The sequence below is a fragment of the Schistocerca serialis genome, chromosome 5, assembly GCF_023864345.2.
Source record: "Schistocerca serialis cubense isolate TAMUIC-IGC-003099 chromosome 5, iqSchSeri2.2, whole genome shotgun sequence".
Classification (NCBI taxonomy): domain Eukaryota; kingdom Metazoa; phylum Arthropoda; class Insecta; order Orthoptera; family Acrididae; genus Schistocerca; species Schistocerca serialis.
Window position 1 is genome coordinate 439,864,691 of NC_064642.1, and position 19,870 is coordinate 439,884,560.

The following is a 19,870-nucleotide window of genomic DNA, read 5'->3' on the forward strand; positions in this document are numbered from 1 at the left end:
GTCTATGGGAACCGGGTGTCTGAAAATAAAGAAATTTTTATGCGATCTTGGCTTTAGAAAATTTCTACCTAGTGAAACAGATTACTACTTCTGATTTCACAGAATGGGAAAATTCAGTTCAAATGGTTCAAATGGCTCTGAGCACTATGGGACTTAACATCTACGGTCATCAGTCCCCTATACCTTAGAACTGTTTAAACCTAACTAACCTAAGGACAGCACACAACACCCAGTCATCACGAGGCAGAGAAAATCCCTGACCCAGCCGGGAATCGAACCGGTCATCAGTCCCCTAGACCTTAGAACTGTTTAAACCTAACTAACCTAAGGACAGCACACAACACCCAGTCATCACGAGGCAGAGAAAATCCCTGACCCAGCCGGGAATCGAACCCGGGAACCCGGGCGCGGGGAGCGAGAACGCTACCGCACGACCACGAGCTGCGGACAGGAAAATTCAGTCTTCTGGTCTAACATGTCCGCGGTTGCCGGGATGGTTTCAAAAATGCATCATTTTCTGTAAAGATGAGCATTCGTAATCAAAAAGTGGGACACGTTACATGATCATCAGATTGGCTTTAGAAAAGGTAAAGGCACCAGAGAGTTTGTTCTGAATTTGCGCTTGATAACGGAAGCAACACTTAATAAGTATCAGACTTGTCGCCCTACGCAAAAGTACTGGGTAATGTAAAAAGAAGCAAGATGTTCGAAATTCTATGTTAGAAAGGTTAACGCTTAAGGAGAATATGGGTTATGTACAATATGAACAAAAACAACAACAACGTAAATTAAGAATGGATGCTCAAGAACGAATTGCTCGGATTAGAAATGGTGTAAGACTGGGATGTAGCCTTCACCCTTATAGTTCAGTCTATACATTGAAGAACCAATGGTTGAAATAGAGGAAACGCTCAGTAAGGGGATTAAAATTCAGAATGGAAGGATATAATTAATAACATTCGCTGATGAAATTACTACCCTCAGGGAAAGAGAGGAAGAAACACTCGATCTGTTAAATGGAATGGTATAAAAAAGAGACACTATAGATTCGCAGTAAAACGATAACAGACTAAAGTAGTTAGGAGTAGCAGAAATGAGATTAGCCATAAACTTAACGTTAAAATTGGGTACCACGAACCAAAGAAAGTAAAGGGATTCTGCTGCCTTGAAAGCAAGATAACACGTGACCGACGGAAGAAGGAAGACACTGGATGCAATTGTTAATGCAGTAATGAGATTATTACACGCCAGGTGTCGAAAATGTGTGATCTGATTACCACAACATGTTTCGTGACTACGTCGTTCGGTTACCAAGCACTTAAAGGCTGAACACGGGTTATGCTCAATCTTGAGAAGTACAAGGAAGTTCTAAATGTTTGACGATGCACGTCTACTGCTGACCTATCACTTTTAACTTTGCTTAAAGGCATATTCAATTTCTTGATAATGGTATAATGCAAATTCTGAAATATTTTGTGGGAAATAAATCAGATTTTCAACAACTGAAACGTAATATTCTCAGCAGTGATCCGTCCTACAATTACACGAAGGCTTCACGATAGATAACGACGATATCATTAGAGGCGAAACCAAATCTCGGATAGGACTGAAAATCAACAGTTCCCGTTCAAACGAGTCACTCCACCATTCGACTTAAGAGAAATCTCAGGAATACTAAATCGAAAAGACCGGACAAGGATTTGAAATGCTGTCCTTCCGAATACGAGTCAGCGTACAGGCAACACCTAGCTCCATAGTTTGTCTAAGAAAACAATTGGCTATAAAACGCATATATGGTACTATTCGCCAAATCTATGGAATAGAACGAACGCCTAGAAAAGATCACCAAACTTGTTCAGAACAAAGCAGCATGAATGGCTAGATGAAAAAATATAATTTAGCTAATAACAGGTGATACGAAGATGTGTAAAATCATTCTTCAGTTTCTCCAACAGTGTATCAAACATGAAGAAATTTGCACATATGTTGCCATCCTCCTTACAGTGAATCTTTGATGTAGATACACAAAGAGCGTATAAGATCGCAACGACATCTGAGTTCAGTCCCTCCTGACGAATTATTTCAGTGAACCAAGAGTTAGCTTGTTCTGTGTAGTCAACTATACCGTGTGCTTAAAAACGTTTTCCACGTCAACATGTTTAGCATCGGGAGAAGAACACAGTTTATTATTAAAAACAGAAATAATTAGAGATGGAAAACATTAAATCGCAGGGAATGAACCCGATAAACTGAACCTTTGACCTCGTTAGTTCCGAAGTACATCACATAGTGCATAAAAACTGCTAAATGAATTTCCAATAAGCTTGTGGAAAAATGTTTTACGTCCCAGCACGAAAACACCCCTCCCCCTCCCCCTTTCGAATAAATGATTACTGCCCACCTTTCGCGGACATCCATTTAAATTCAAACGAGTCCCTGTAATTCAAAGGCGCGCACTTAAAATGGAAATGACGCAGCGCGGTTTTCAATTGCCTACTGCGGGATGACGTGCGCGCGTCACAGATGATGGCCGCAGCGACCCTCAGAGGGGACAGAGCTGCTGGCTGCTGGGGGTTGTGTCCGGCACCCGCCCGGAGAGGGACAGCCGGCGGAAGCATTCTGGACACATGTACACTGTCCCTGGTTTAACTTGTCGTTTGTTACAATAGTATCCTCCTGAATGTTTGACCTCGTCATATGCGTTAAAACTTCTACTGCAGGCAGCTTCTATCAGGATGAGTAATGCGTTCCACAGCAGCAGAAATGTTGGTAGTTTTTTCCATATGACTGGAGCACACAACAAGATTAATTTTATCATATGGACTCCGACCGCGACAGCCTACACTCTAATATTAATGCTCGTTCTGCGGGCCACAGACATACAAAGCCCCTCATTTTTCTTTCACATCTTGCCCAAATGAAACAGTACAGAAAGTTTGGCACTGTCAAACTCTTTGGAGTGCATTTTGGAGTATGTATGTAGAGTTATACAGGAACTGGATAACAACGTGGAAGTTCGGTAAGAAATGCTTGCATCGCCATAAATGAGGATGCTAGCCAAACTTGCAGGTTGCGCTGTTGTATTTGACCACTAACGGCACATTTGCAATGTCGTTAATACGTTGCAAATGTCAGTCGCGCTCAGAACAGTGTTCTGTAAGGTTCTGAGTGCATCGTGTCTTAGATATGTGAAATCAGTTGTGGTCTACTTGCTGGTGCTCGTATGGTGGTAACCAAGAAAGCCGAAGTGTTTCGTGGTTCAAGAGGGACCACATCGAACATTTGTACGCAGACAGGTAAATAGGAAAACCGTCATCCGCTAAGTTACAACGAGGACGAAATTGCGTGTTGAGTGATTGTGACAGAGGTTCTTTATAGAGAATTCTGACGAAAAAGAAGACGACGACAGCTGTAGTGTCACTGCGGAACTGAATGTCGCACTGGCGATCACTATCTCCGCCAAAACAACACGAAGGGAGCCCCATAAGGTGGGAATTGAAGGGCGACCCGGATTTCCGAAACACTCATCAGCGATGTAGATGCCCTTAACGAAAGAAACATGGTGCCAAAGTCATCAAACCTTCAGTCTGGGTCAATGGAAGAAACTCCAATGATCGGACGAGTCTTGTTTCACACTATTTCCAACTTCTGGGCAGGTTAACGTCTCAAGAGTGAAATAAGGTGGCCTTTCGGTGATGAGTTTTGCAGTCACATCATGGTATTCGATGGTTCGCATTGTTACTCTGCAAGGTTGGTTTACTGCAAAGGATAATGTGCCCATTTTGGCTGATCAGATCCATTCCATCGGCCGTGGTGGCCGAGTGGTTCTAGGCGCTTCAGTCCGGAACCGCGCGACTGCTACGGTTGCAGATTCGAATCCTGCCTCGGGCATGGATGTGTGTGATGCCCTTAGGTTAGTTAGGTTAAAGTAGTTCTAAGTCCTAGGCGGACTGATGACCTCAGATGTTGAGTCCGATAGTGCTCAGAGCCATCTGAGCCATCCATTCCATTGTAGAATATTGGTTCCCCTAGTGGTGATGCTGAGTTCCAAGAAGACAGGGCTCATCTTAAAAGAGCTCACATCACCCAAAATTTGTTTTGTAAGCAGGGAGAGTATTTTCGTATTTCTTCTGGCCACCACAGTAAATTGATCTCAGTATTGTTGCGCATTTTTTATCGACTTTAGAGAGAAGGGTGTGCGATCCTTGTCCACCTCCATCATCATTGCCTGAACTTAACACTATTTTGCAACAATTCCCTTGGAAACCATACAGGACCTGTATGTATCCGTTCATGGTGCGAAGACTCTGTGCTCGTATGGTATGGAAGCCACATCTTTGTCTGCATAGCGAAAGCATATCTGCACGGAATATATTGAGCGTGGAGTCCTGATGACCATTCAAGTTATTAGAATAAGATTTTCACTCTGCAGCAGTGCGTGCGCTGATATGAAACTTCCTCGGTCCAGCACACAGTTTTAATCTGCCAGGAAGTTTGAGTCAAGCTATTGTTCCGATAAAGATGAGTTCGCTTGACTTGTTGATGAGCACAAGTACTCCTACTAGGTTCTCCACTCCAAGATGTGGAGATACAGCGACCAGTATTTAGAAAAGAAAAGGAGGCAAAAATATTCTCCCATGATACGTTAAAAGCGTAACATCCGATAAACTTCAAATAAACGAAACGAGCTAAACGAAACAGAAACAGCAACCGGTCATTTTCTTGGAAATTATAGCCCATAAAGTAAAGGAGGGAAAATGAAAAAAAAAGATGAGAAATAATTACCTTGTCGGAACGCGAGATGTGGTCCAATGATTACAAGACACCAGTCTGCCCTTACAATCTTTAAAATGGTAAACATGAGGGAAGCGTATTTCTACACCTTGTGACCATGTAAACAGTACTGAACTCCGAGGCACAGAGTGCCTGTACATGACGTTAGTTCATCGTGAGTTATAAAGCGTTATTTTAAAGACTACGGTTTAGAAAATTTTATAAATAAGCAACCACATGGTGTTGAAACAAAGAGTCTGGAAAATGTAAGTTATTTACAGAAAGACTTTTCATAGTAAAAGTGTGTCAATGCTAAAATACAATAAGTTAAAGGAATGTGAACATAAATAAGAACGTAAAGTCATAGGAAGTTTATCAAAAACAAAAAGGAGATAAAACAGAAGATAAATACTAGTTGCAAGCCGTCATATAAAGGAGAAACTGGTCCTTAGATCAAATGATAGTGCCGAACAAATTGCACATAAATTAAATCCTGAATAAAGTTATGCTGAATACGAACTACTATATAATACACTCTTGGAAATTGAAATAAGAACACCGTGAATTCATTGTCCCAGGAAGGGGAAACTTTATTGACACATTCCTGGGGTCAGATACATCACATGATCACACTGACAGAACCACAGGCACATAGACACAGGCAACAGAGCATGCACAATGTCGGCACTAGTACAGTGTATATCCACCTTTCGCAGCAATGCAGGCTGCTATTCTCCCATGGAGACGATCGTAGAGATGCTGGATGTAGTCCTGTGGAACGGCTTGCCATGCCATTTCCACCTGACGCCTCAGTTGGACCAGCGTTCGTGCTGGACGTGCAGACCGCGTGAGACGACGCTTCATCCACTCCCAAACATGCTCAATGGGGGACAGATCCGGAGATCTTGCTGGCCAGGGTAGTTGACTTACACCTTCTAGAGCACGTTGGGTGGCACGGGATACATGCGGACGTGCATTGTCCTGTTGGAACAGCAAGTTCCCTTGCCGGTCTAGGAATTGTAGAACGATGGGTTCGATGACGATTTGGATGTACCGTGCACTATTCAGTGTCCCCTCGACGACCACCAGTGGTGTACGGCCAGTGTAGGAGATCGCTCCCCACACCATGATGCCGGGTGTTGGCCCTGTGTGCCTCGGTCGTATGCAGTCCTGATTGTGGCGCTCACCTGCACGGCGCCAAACACGCATACGACCACCATTGGCACCAAGGCAGAAGCGACTCTCATCGCTGAAGACGACACGTCTCCATTCGTCCCTCCATTCACGCCTGTCGCGACACCACTGGAGGCGGGCTGCACGATGTTGGGGCGTGAGCGGAAGACGGCCTAACGGTGTGCGGGACCGTAGCCCAGCTTCATGGAGACGGTTGCGAATGGTCCTCGCCGATACCCCAGGAGCAACAGTGTCCCTAATTTGCTGGGAAGTGGCGGTGCGGTCCCCTACGGCACTGCGTAGGATCCTACGGTCTTGGCGTGCATCCGTGCGTCGCTGCGGTCCGGTCCCAGGTCGACGGGCACGTGCACCTTCCGCCGACCACTGGCGACAACATCGATGTACTGTGGAGACCTCACGCCCCACGTGTTGAGCAATTCGGCGGTACGTCCACCCGGCCTCCCGCATGCCCACTATACGCCCTCGCTCAAAGTCTGTCAACTGCACATACGGTTCACGTCCACGCTGTCGCGGCATGCTACCAGTGTTAAAGACTGCGATGGAGCTCCGTATGCCACGGCAAACTGGCTGACACTGACGGCGGCGGTGCACAAATGCTGCGCAGCTAGCGCCATTCGACGGCCAACACCGCGGTTCCTGGTGTGTCCGCTGTGCCGTGCGTGTGATCATTGCTTGTACAGCCCTCCCGCAGTGTCCGGAGCAAGTATGGTGGGTCTGACACACCGGTGTCAATGTGTTCTTTTTTCCATTTCCAGGAGTGTATATCTCACCTTCGTTTGGAAGCACGTACATTTGTGAAAAGCTATTTTCAAGAGTAAAGCAGACAAATAACAAAAAAAAAAACACCAAAGTTTTAGGTGAACACCTTGAAAACACCCTGATATTTGCAATCACTTCGATCGATCTTCCTATCGATACTTTAGTTATCCAAATTCAAAATCAAATGTCACATTAATATGTATATTTTGGATTTACTTATATATAAAATTATTAATGAAATTTCATAAATAAAATATTAAATCAATTCCATCTTGCCTTTTTAGAATAAAGAACCATAAATTTATAAATTATAAATTGCCTAAATGTGCTAACTATATACATACGAGAACCACCCCGCCCTTTCCTTTTTGCTCAGTGGTGATTTGTTGTGTGTGGCCCAAAAATACTTGTTTTCTTCCAACGTGGTACAGGTAAGCGAAAAGTTTGGACATCCGTTATGTAGGGCATACAAGAGTCTAACATGAGCTGAAGCCGTTGCTTACATGGTTGAAAAGGGAAGAAATGTGACTTCTGACACGTGTGGTGCCTTCTATTGAGGCATCGATGAGTAGCTAAATGATAATGAAGCCATATAATTTTAAATTTTTTTTAAAAATGAACCGAACAATAAAACGACAAGCAATAGTTAAACCACAAGAAACAAATCACGTGTGTGGAGCCATAAGTATAGCCTGCACTATATCAGCATGTACAAGATGGCACTACAAACTAATAGAAGACATTCTATTAAAGTCCCATGCAACAGCGAAAAGTAGAATGTTAAAATGATACACACAAATAATTAAAGTATAAAGGAATAGTTGCTGATTATTTCAATAAATTACATGGGATGCTAAGTAAGTCACGAAACCAGCTGAGGAATAAGCTAAGCCGCTTACTTTAATTTTTTCACGTTATGTCCCCAGTAGCAAATAAAATTGTAAAAGTAGTGTAGGAAGTTAAAACAACATGTCTAAAACATATAATGATCCGACTTAGAAATCTGAACAATTCGTGAGGACGATATATACTAACGATTTGAGCCATATTATGGCGATAACACAAACGCCGGTAATACATTAAGCAACAGGACAGATCTTGTTGTCTGCTATAAACCAACGTTGTGACCATTTCAGTTATTGTTAAATGTATTGCATACTGGGATACAACAGTCCTTAAGAGGGTGAAACAGTACCAACGTAAATAATAAAAGCGTAATCGAATATCGACTCCCTAATCGGCCAAACAAACAAGTAACCTCGGTACGAACTTCAGTGAACTGGGGCTAGTTACCTCCTTTTTTTTAAAAGATGTTACTCGAAAAACTCGTGGAAATGGGTATTTTTCACCACGATCTGCTCGTTGAGTACGTGGGCATCAGCGGATCTCCGATGGCGACAAATCTCAGTCTTCTCCAATAGAGCTATAAACCATCCCTTCCCTGCACGATGAAACAACTTAATTTTTGACAAGCAAAATGGGATTACATGTCCGCTCTTGAGCAGGCTACAAGTTCACTGTGCCCGACTTTGCCGGATGTAACATGTGTCGCATTCTGGACGCATTATTTTGTATACGACAGATACAAGTAGAATATTTTCTTATCTACGCTATTAGCCAAAACCAACTTTAAGTTTTTACTTGAGAAGGAAATGCTACTTTATACTTCCCCAGAGTTGACATATTTCTTGTTCCAGTACGACAGTTAAATGTACCTCTTCGTACAATCTTCATTCCACGGATTTGAATCCTGTTGTCGTTCCGCGTTATTGTAGCACTTCTTAACAGTATTTTTGTAACTATTAAATACGTTAGTAGAAAGGCAGGTATTCGTTTCTGTAACTGCATCAAATTCTAGAACGTACTCTTTTCGAGAAAGTGATAATTTTAACAATCTGTTAAAAGCAAAAACAATGTGATAAAAGTAAAATGAAAGAACGCATTTTTCTGCTGAGATGGTTGACTTAACTCTTAAATTATTATCTAATTCGTAGAAGATTCTTACGAAATATCCCAAAATTTTGTTTGACATCTACTTTCTTGATGTTTATGTCAAGGAAATTAAAGGATCCATCTGTTCCATTATCACGCGTAAATTTAATTTTATTCTTGTGATACATTAAATTTATTTACAAATTTCTCCATTTTCTTGTCATTACCATGAACTAGCGAAAGGGTCTGTTACACATACCTGACGTAATATACAATTTATCTCACTAAGCTGGCACTCTCGAGTAAGAACTTATTTTCAAGGTGGTTAGTAAAGACGTCAGCCACAACACGTGAGACAGCACTTCTGAAAATACCCTTCATTATTGTATTTAAAAACTGTAACTTATAATTAAGGAAAGGAAATCAAGAAACAAATCTAATTCAAGTCATAATATTTTCTGATCTAGAAAATCATGTTCAATAATAATAACATTCTCAATCGGTATATTTGTATAAAGGATACGAATATCGACGAATGCAAATTTCTTAGTATTCGCTATAGAAATGTGATGAATTTTTGTAACCCGCTCGCTACTCTTCGTAACAGAAGATTGATAATTAAACAGGTCCAACAGAACTGTCAACCACAGGCCTCACAGGAACCTTAAAGTTGGGTCCAATAGATTCATGACTCTGAGTTGTTATTTCTGTGTAGGGGTAGTAATTTCATTACATTCCTTAAGCTTATCATTCCAATTTTTTGGATCTTAGTAGTTAAATCTGTATCAAATCCAGATACACTACTCTCGTTGATAATAAATTTACGTGTTGTGTTAATGTAGTTGTCGATATAACGACAACCGATCTACTTACGTCTGCCTCCCTCCAGTTCTCACAGTCTCTGCATTATAGCCTTGTCTATCATCCTATCTGTCTTGTAATTTGTTTGTGATCTGTTAGAATCCTTGGTGATAATGTTTTTCGTTTCGACTGCAATCCTATTTTATTCAAATTTAGAAACTTTTACTCCACCAACTGCAAGTTTCATATGAGTAATAACGTCTAAAATTTCTCTACGATGTACTATTGTATTCGTATTTTATTTCGAACCTCTCTTTAACATTAATTGTTCTTCATTGGAAACGTTTATTTTCGTAAGGTACACTGCATTTGGCAAGAAATTAAACTTTGCATCACAGTGTGTTTTGGTATCAAATATATGATCACTTAAATCCGACACCTAGCATGGATGATACAGCTGCGATGGGGGTTGCAGAAAGCACTCTGTTGAAAGGACCACTCATCTACGGAGGCGGACAGTGCTTTGATTTTAACAATGGGATTTGCCAGAGATTGTTGGATTTTTATGGATACTCCAAAGAAACCCACAAAGAGATCTTCCATGGAATAATTCACATTATACAATCTGAAGGGCTTTCATCTGAATCAGGTAAATGAATACAGTGCTGACAGTGATCCAGTCAACACCAGCAAAAAAATTTGGTTTTTGTGTTACTGATAAAAGAAAAATCGTTAATTTGACAGCTAAATGCAACTGTCGTGTCATAAATCATACAATAAAACATCAATTTGAAACACTTCCTAATAATTTAGTGGTATTAGTCTTGAAAATATACATTGAATTTGGTCTCTCAGCATCAAATATTCAGGCACTGAGAGGATTTTCAGCGTTTGTAGGTACAGAATTGAGGGAAATGTTACCAAATGTCTGTGCAAGATGACTCTCGCTACTTCTTGAAATTTACAGATTCGAATGCTGCTAGCGTGCCATCAAGTCATACTTTATTTGAGAGGACAAGGAAGAATTTTCAAGACTGATCTGGCAGTTTGTGATACCAAATGGCAAGCGTGGCGTTGAAGAAACTGAACATTCTCTTCCTGAATGTTATGTTCGTTTTCCTCATATTTTTCCCCTGTCTGAAGCTGCTAATAGAAAACAGGAAAACAGCTAATTTACTTCTGCTAACTTGGGCAGTATAATAAGGAACCTTAAGAGCAACCTTGGGAACTGGAAACAATATAAATTTTTAGGAAAAATATTTCATGAAATCCTGGAAGAAATGTCAGAATCACAGAGGTTGAGTTTCGAAAAGATGCGAAATCTTGTCACACTGCATAGATTATTTGCCGCAAAACTACGACTTCTCTGAGAACAATGTGTTCAATCTGCTTACATGTTTTCCACTTAAAAGCAACAAAATTTTCATCTGCAATGACAGTATGTTATAAAAGTTACTGACAAACTAAATCTCGACTATATGAAGATCAGTTATACAATGAATTCCGTGAATTTCGGAATTCACATTCTGGACTTCATAAAAGTAAAGCAGAATACCACATTTGTGTAGATTTCTTTAAGCAGCAGACCCCAGTTGACATTTCTCATTTCAAATTGCTTAGCCTTCTATCATAAACATTCCGAGTTCCTAACAGTAACACATTAGATGAAAAAATCTTGAATATGGTGAAGAACCACGAGTCAGAAGAAAGTTATCTCATGTCTATTGCCTTAGTTAACAGAGAACTTCAAATAAAAATGAACTTTTCTGAGAGTTTCGTAAATCCTCGTGTTTTGTGAAAGAGAGGGGGGAACATTGACAGACTACAGAAAGCAGCAAGTTGCAACAAAATATGTATTCAGAAATTCCAAAAGTGATCAGGTTGCTATTTTACAATTCCTTCAGTAACTTTATCTCTCTATTTTTGTTTGATCTTTGAACTGTACATATTATATTGCCTCTAAATCGTTTAAGAAACATTTTTGAATGAAGAGAGAAGTCTTTCTATTTATTTTTGTTTTAACGCAATGTTACAATCACGTTTTGATATGTTTCGAAATTACATGCACAACAAATTGGTTATATTACTTGTGACATTTTTAGTAATCCTGAGAGATATGGCCGAGTTGTTCTAGGCGCTTCAGTCTGGAATTGCGCTGCTGCTATGATCGCAGGTTCGAATCCTGCCTCAGGCATGGATATGTGTGATGTCCTTAGGTTAGTTAGGTTTAAGTAGTTCTAAGTCTATGGAACTGATGACCTCAGATGTTAAGTCCCATAGTGCTTAGAGCCATTTCAGAGATGACAAGTTACTCTCTTACCTATTTTTCGCATATGGAAAATTATTAAAGTTTTTGTTACACCTTGATGCACCTTGAGTGGGACTCTAGAAAGTTAACGACCTGAGCAGATGTCGATGGAGCGTTGGTAGCATGCTAAAAGCATGAGGTATTTTTAAGGTTCTTAGCTCACAGAAATGGCTTGTTGGGAGTTGAAAGCGATTGGCGGCGAGCCCATCCCTTAGTAAATCTTGCGGGTTAGGCCCACAGCCATACAGGTCAGACAAGGCAGCCCCTTGTTGAGACAGATCTCCAGCAGAATAATGCCGTGCTACCTGCCATGGTACCAACGGAAGCATGGGCTGGGGCTATGGTCTGAAGGAACATGTCTGTACAGTGGAGTTATAAACTAGGCATTGTGTGCAGAGCCATATGTAATAAATATTCACAAGTTTTCGTGTTCGCTGATACAGCAAATAGGCCTGTGACCCACTTCCATCAGCTGCCTCGGTTGTATAAGAAACTCCAGTATCTGAGAAACGTTTTGAAATAGAATCTTTATTACATCTCATAGCTAGGACTAACAATCTCCAAGTCATAGGCGATTTAGATAAAGATCTTTGAAACTGTATCTGTTCGCTTGTTGCCATGGGAAATGACATGACTTTGGAAAATATCGTCTCTTCCCCCTCTGTGAAAACTTAAGGAAGCCACTAATTGGCAGTTTCTTTTCTTTTTGGAGATGCAAGTTTCTTAACTCTTGCTCTGAGTTTGTGCTGTCATGTGGGAGGGGAGATTTAGCGCCTCTAGAGCCTTGTGTTTGGCTCAAGACAGGCTGTAGGCAGTGTCGTTTGTGCATTTTGCGGGAAAACGTATTTTTTTTTTCGTGAGAGGTGCGAAGCACTCAGGTGGGGGACTTTTGTCTAGAAGCACTTCTGGTCTAAGCTCCAGCACGTGTGGTTGTTACTTGGGACCTGTCCTGAGACTGACTTCACTTGCGAATAGTTTAGACTGGGGAGCCCTTTGGTGAAGTTCTTACTGTACCGACAGTTTGACTTCGAAATTCTCTGATTACTCGTTTGCCGAGGGCACACTTATTCGTTTCCGGTTTACCAGTCTTGACGTATGGTATCCTTGTGCGCTCTATGTGTAAGTGGGCCGAATTGGTCCTTGGCACGACCAGCGAACGGGTGTGTCACACACTGAAATGTACCATGATTTCAGGGCTCTAGTGCAGAGTAAATGGCGATCTGTCAGCCTGATTGATAGACCTTAAGATTTTTGGATTTCTTTCGTGGCCGCGATCATTTCACAGGTGCCGCCTCCAAGTCCCACCTCCGCCGCACACATCTCGCAAGCTGCAAGTTACATCCCTGCACAAAGCGAACAGGGTAATGTACTGTTTCTCCGGCATTGTCCGGGTGTACAGATCTCAATGGGCTCTTGCACTTAGCTGCACCTATGTAGAGAAACTACAGTAGATTTGATCAATCAAAGTCTGCTCAGCGTCAGATCAATTCAGATTGCGTTATCCACATTTTTAGAGGCACAGTACTTGAGTCACTCCGCTAGTTAAACTGTCTCTGCCCCCCAGGATCCTTCTCCAGAGTAGTCTTAAACCAACTGTCAGTTGTTTACGGTGTTCAATTAATAACTTGTTTTGCATAATTAATGTCTGTTTTTTTTGGAAAAATAAATGTTGGAGCACTAAAATTATGCCAACACAATCAATGCTCTAAACAGCCCCCGCTTGGGTTACCTTTCAATCTATTAGCATTTTAGTCGTTCCGTGTGAACAAGAAGTTGTCCAACCCCTGATGCCTTGAAAGCGGCGTCCCTTTGGCCGCGTATCTTCAGTTTAGTGACTTACTACTTATATAACCTCGAATATAGTTTTATGACATCTAATTTCTTTTTTACGTTCTTAGAGCAACGAAAAGGTTTGTCTGTAATACCTTTCCTCATACATCTAATGATGAAGTAGGTGGCGTTGTATGAGATAATCGAAGTGAATTAACAATTACTTCTTTTTAACATCATTAAAAATGTGTAACACCTTCACCAACATGTTGACCCTAGGAATCTTTTACGGGATTTTTCAAATACTAGCACAGGAAGTTTGTCCAAATTATGATGGAATGGAAGGTTGAAGGGCGAGGGAAATTGTACGTGCAGAAACACTATATGGTCTCTCATTATATTTGCTGCTGGCTGCGTTGGTTCTGAAATCAGTTTTAGAGTCGATACCCTCTACATGAAACAGCGTTACGGACATTCACATTGATTATCGCGTAATATGAATACTGAAGTTATGTTCGCTCTCGTAGTATTAAACTGCTTTCTCTTGTTTCACAGGCTCAATGATTTCTTCAACATAACTCTTTTAAACATCGCTACACGTGGCTCTACAATATGAATATCAAAGTAAATTAGTCATCCTCTCTATAATCAAAATAATCGTTTTCCATGTTTGTAATATGAGAATTAATACGGTGTAAATTACATTCTCCTTTCCCATTTACGTGTTTGCCTTATCCCCTTACAATAGGCAGCACCCACAGAGCAGTAATGTCTATCGGATAGGCGTAGTGTTTTGCGCACTTCGCCAACATAAAACCTGAATTTTCTTGTGATTTCGTTATAACGCTGATTGTTCACATTTTGCACTAGAGGCAATACTTTAATGTCATACATCTCTTAGCAACAACACTGGCCAGTGATAGTATGTATTCAAATGAAAATACGCTAAAGACGGAACAGATATTTTTCATACTTAACTGCCATAGGGTCTGTGACTTGGTAAAACAACGTTTGAAGACAAAATAAATAAAAAAAAATGTGCGCAGAGTCATCGCTCCATAGACATTCCTACTTCCAAGCAGAACTCAGTGATCTTTACGTAATACTGACACTACAAGGACCATCGAATAATTCGCATAAACAAGACTTACAATAAAATAATTTAGTTTTACAATATTCTTCCATATGATAAATAAATCAAAATATCGCAACATACTCCAAAATATTTATTGAATATTTAAGAGATGCGCTAATTAGTTATCTCGTTGGAGTGCTGCGTTGACTGCATTACATGTCGAATTTCACCATGGAGCTCGGTAATTATCCTTAGATTAGTTATTGTAACATGCGAAGGTGATATTTCAAGCTACAGTTGAGTATGTTTTACAGCAATTTCAGTATTAGTCTCAGTTTTTTGCACGGTATTCTAAGAATTTATGCTTGATTGCCTTTCATAGTACTGTCAGTGACTGTATGAAACTCTTTAAATAAATGTTTAGTCGTTTGATATGTGAGGAAATAAGTTTTACAGTAGTTTCATTAAATGCTCTGTCCCCCTCCCCCCCCCCCCCCCCCCCTCGCCCATGAACCATAGATCTTGCCGTTGGTAGGGAGGCTTGCGTGCCTCAGCGATACAGATAGCCGTACCGTAGGTGCAACCACAACGGAGGGGTATCTGTTGAGAGGCCAGACAAACGTCTGGTTCTTGAAGAGGGGCAGCAGCCTTTTCAGTAGTTGCAGGGGCAACAGTCCAGATGATTGACTGATCTGGCCTTCTGACACTAATTAAAACGGCCTTGCTGTGCTGGTACTGCGAACGGCTGAAAGCAAGGGGAAACTACAGCCGTAATTTTTCCCGAGGGCATGCAGCTTTACTGCATGGTTAAATTATGAAGGCGTCCTCTTGGGTAAATTATTCCGGAGTAAAATAGTCCCCCATTCGGATCTCCGGGTGGGGACTACTCAAGAGGACGTCGTTATCAGGAGAAAGAAAATTGGCGTTCTGCGGATCGGAGCGTGGAATGTCAGATCCCTTAATCGGACAGGTAGGTTAGAAAATTTAAAAAGGGAAATGGATAGGTCAAAGTTAGATATAGTGGGAATTAGTGAAGTTCGGTGGCAGGAGGAACAAGACTTTTGGTCAGGTGAATACAAGGTTATAAATATAAAATCAAATAGGGGTAATGCAGGAGTAGGTTTAATAATGAATAAAAAAATAGGAGTGCGGGTGAGCTACTACAAACAGCGTAGTGAACGCATTATTGTGGCCAAGATAGACACGAAGCCCACGCCTACCACAATAGTACAAGTTTATATGCCAACTAGCTCTGCAGATGATGAAGAAATTGATGAAATGTATGATGAGATAAAAGAAATTATTCAGGTAGTGAAGGGAGACTAAAATTTAATAGTCATGGGTGACTGGAATTCGAGAGTAGGAAAAGGGAGAGAAGGAAACATAGCAGGTGAATATGGATTGGGAGTAAGAAAAACTGTTAAAGCACCAGACGTTGCGCCTATTTCGACTTAATTAGTAAAGAAATTAGTCAGTCAGGCCGATGAGAGCGCAAAATCAAGTTACCCAAAAGGGAGGGTGTCGGCAAATGTGTTCTTCGTTGCTTTCCTTAGACTGAACAAGCGAGCGATAGAAAAATTGTACGTGGGACGATGGTGAATATGAAACCCGAGCCAAAAGCATAGCAATTCCAGTCCTGTCATCTGCGCTATGGGAACAACTGACACCAATTGTATCTGGCGGGTGGCCTGATTTTGTGTGCGCAACTTGCTGATTGGCTAACTACAATACTAAGTAATTCGGAAACGGCGCAACGCAACGAACATTTTTTATAACAATTATTTCCCAGCACAACCTTCCATGAAATACCCTTATAAGCTTTTCAGAGTGTTTCTGCCACGCACTATATTTAGGGTGATTCCTTGTTGATTTGACAAGATTTCAAGGATGATGGAGAAGAGTAAATGTATCAGTTTGAGGGAAGGGAGCCACTGTCCGGAAACGACCAAGTCTAAAATTGTTCTGATATCTCGGAAAACGAAGTTCTTCCACTGGAAGCTCTTTGCTTCCTATATTTTGAAAGGAGGTAGTAAGGACCAAAAGAAGAATAAATTTTCTGAAAAACATGGATTATAAAATGCATACCTGAAAAGCTATGAGCACTAGTTCGGTAGAGGACATGCTTCACTGTGGCAAACATAAACAAGTGCTCATAGCTCTTGTGATATGTGCTTTAGTGCTCATGTTTAATGGACGCTTTCTTCGTCTACACATTACCTTCTCACAAAAGATGGAAAGCAAAGGGCTTGCACTAGATTATGTCCTGTCAGAAGGATATAACTTTCGACTTGGCCATTTCGGTACATGGCCGCTACCTCATTTTGATACATTTATGCTTCTTCATGATCCCTGAAATTTTGTTAAGTCGTCACGGAATCACCCTGTCTCTCTCTCTCTCTCTCTCTCTCTCTCTCTCTCTCTATATATATATATATATATATATATATATATATATATATATATATATATATACTCGTATGTATGCCATTCACTTATGTGTTAATGTCATACACGCAATGTGCTTACATATGATTTTGAACTGTGCACTATTCATGTTTGGCAAATGAGGAAAAACGTGTATTTCTTTGACGACAAGGCCATGCGGCGATGCTGTTTTCTCTAACGTTGCACAGGGTATTTTACAACGTTTTGACGATTTGGGATCTGAATAACGCACTCTAAAAATATGATAAAGCTATGGTGGTGCCGTCTGTCAGTAGTGTGGAGTGACAGCATTCGTCCCATGTACAGGTCAGTAATCATGCTATACTGGTCGAGACACGGTGGAGTGCTATTTTCACTGCGACGAATCCGTCGTGCGCGCACAACGTGCCCTTCGCAAGCATTTCAAGGTTCAGCCGCGATATCCATTTTCTGTTCGTGGACCAATAGTAGACTGGGTAAGAAACCTCCGTGCAACTTCCACTGCATTAGATCAATCGTATCGAAAGTCAGCCATCCCTCGAAAAACCTTTCGAACTCCCGAGAACATCGAAAGTGTGCGTAGCAGTCTGCAGGCAAGCCCTCGTCTCTCGTTACGAAAATGTGGTTCCAACAACACTTTACCACATGTCACCCATTCAAAAATACCACGCAAGTTCTCCATGAAACAGCTGGTAACTGCATAATTTGCAAACGCTCTTCTGTCGAACGGCCATCTCGCGTACCTTATTTAAACGTGCCAGTTTTTCACCTGTGGGGTTGTTTAAAGCAGATAGTGTACTCCGACCGGTCGAGAAATTTGAACAGTTAAAAGATCGAAATCGCGATGAAATTCCAGAATTCCTGCAGCAGTTACGGAAGATGGGTTCAGAAACTAGGCAAACGTTTCGAGTATTGTGTAGCCGTGAGTGTTCGTCATTTGCCCGATGTACTACTTCGTAAAATTCGTTTCGCGATTAGTTTGTATGTTATTCAGATCTGAAATAGTCCATTGTGAAAGACCTTATATATGCAGTAAACGAAAGGTTTACATGCTAAGAATGCTGGCATATATACAGAATATTTTATGTTGTATTGGGAAATCTTAAAACCAAATTTTTTTGTGACTAGAAGAGTTACACTAAAACTTTATGACCCTGTTTCTACCTTGGAGGATACTATGGCATATACACTGAAGGGCCAAAGAAACTAGTACACCTGCCAAATATCGTGCATGGCCCTAGCGAGCAAGCAGAAGTTCCGCAACACGACGTGGCATGGATTCGACTAATATCTGAAGTAGTGCTGGTGGGAACTGACACAATGGATCCTGCAGAACTCTCTGTAAGTCAGTAAGAGTACGAGGAGCTGGACATATCTTCTGAACAGGCATCCCAGTCATGGCCAATAATGTTCCATGTCTGGGGAGTTTGGTGGCCAGCGAATGTGTTTACACTCAGGAGAGTGTTCCTAGAGCCTTTCTGTAGCAATCTCGAACGTGTGAGGTGTCACGTTGTCCTGCTGTATTTGCCCAAGTCCGTCGGAATGCACAATAGACATGAATGGGTGCAAGCGATCAGACAGGATGCTCACGTACGTACCACATGTCAGAATCGTATCTAGACGTATCGAAGGTTCCATATCACTTAACTGCACAGGCTCCACACCATTACAGAGCCTCCAACAGCTTGAATGGTCCACTGTTGACTTATAGGGCCCATGAATTCATGAGGTTGTCTCCAAAACCATACACGTACATCCACTCGATACAATTTGAAACGAGGCTCGTCCGACCAGGGAACATGTTTACAGTCATCAACTGTCCAGTGTCGGTGCTGACAAGCCCCGGGCGAGGCGTACAGCATCAAGGATACACGAGAGAGAGCCTTCGGCTCCGAAATCCCATGTCGGTGGTGTATCGGTGAATGGTTCGCTCGCTGACACTTGTTGATGGCCCAGCACTGAAATCTGCAGCAATTTGCCGAAGTGTTTCACTTCTGTCACGTAGAACGATTCTCTTCAGTCGTCGTAGGTCCCGTTCTTGTAGGATCATTTTCCGGCCACAGCGATGTGGAGATTTTATGTTTTGCCGGATTCCTGATATTCACGGTACACTCATGAAATTGTCCTGGGGGAAAATCTCGACCTCCTCGCTACCTCGGAGGTGCTGTGTCCCATCACACTTGCACCGACTGATGTGTTGGCAAATGTGCCAACACCTTGTAGATAGAGGAGGCCTAAATGCACGCTATCTAACGCAGACGGGCGTGAATTCTGGAACAGGATAAGTATTGAATGCTAATAAGAAAAGTATGCAGCTCCTCGAATACTAACTTTTTTTTATCCTTGTGGTTTACAACATTCTGGATGAGACATTTCATACGATAACTATCAAACTATGTAAGGCTAATGGCGCCTCGCTAGGTCGTAGCCATGGACTTAGCTGAAGGCTATTCTGTCTCTCGGCAAATGAGAGAAAGGCTTCGTCAGTGTAGTCGCTAGCAATGTTGTCGTACAACTGGGGCGAGTGCTATTCCGTATCTCGCGACCTGCCTTGTGGTGGCGCTCGGTCTGCGATCACACAGTGGCGACACGCGGGTCCGACATGTACTAAATGGACCGCGGCCGATTTAAGCTACCACCTAGCAAGTGTGGTGTCTGGCGGTGGCACCACACCGACAATAGCGCCACGTTCAAACTCACTTAAATCTTGACAACGTGCTATTGTAGCAGCAGTAACGTATCCAACTACTGTGCCAGACACAGGCGTTACCGACCGCAGTGCCATATTCTGCCTGTTTACATATTTGTGTATTTGGATACATATGCCTATACCA

General features: G+C 41.7%; 1 protein-coding gene across 1 annotated transcript in view; it reads left to right on the forward strand.

Annotated features, from left to right (window-relative positions):
* LOC126481985 (hemicentin-2) overlaps positions 1-19,870 on the forward strand; it is a 1,625,790-nt gene that overhangs the window by 696,389 nt on the left and 909,531 nt on the right. The window lies entirely within an intron of this gene.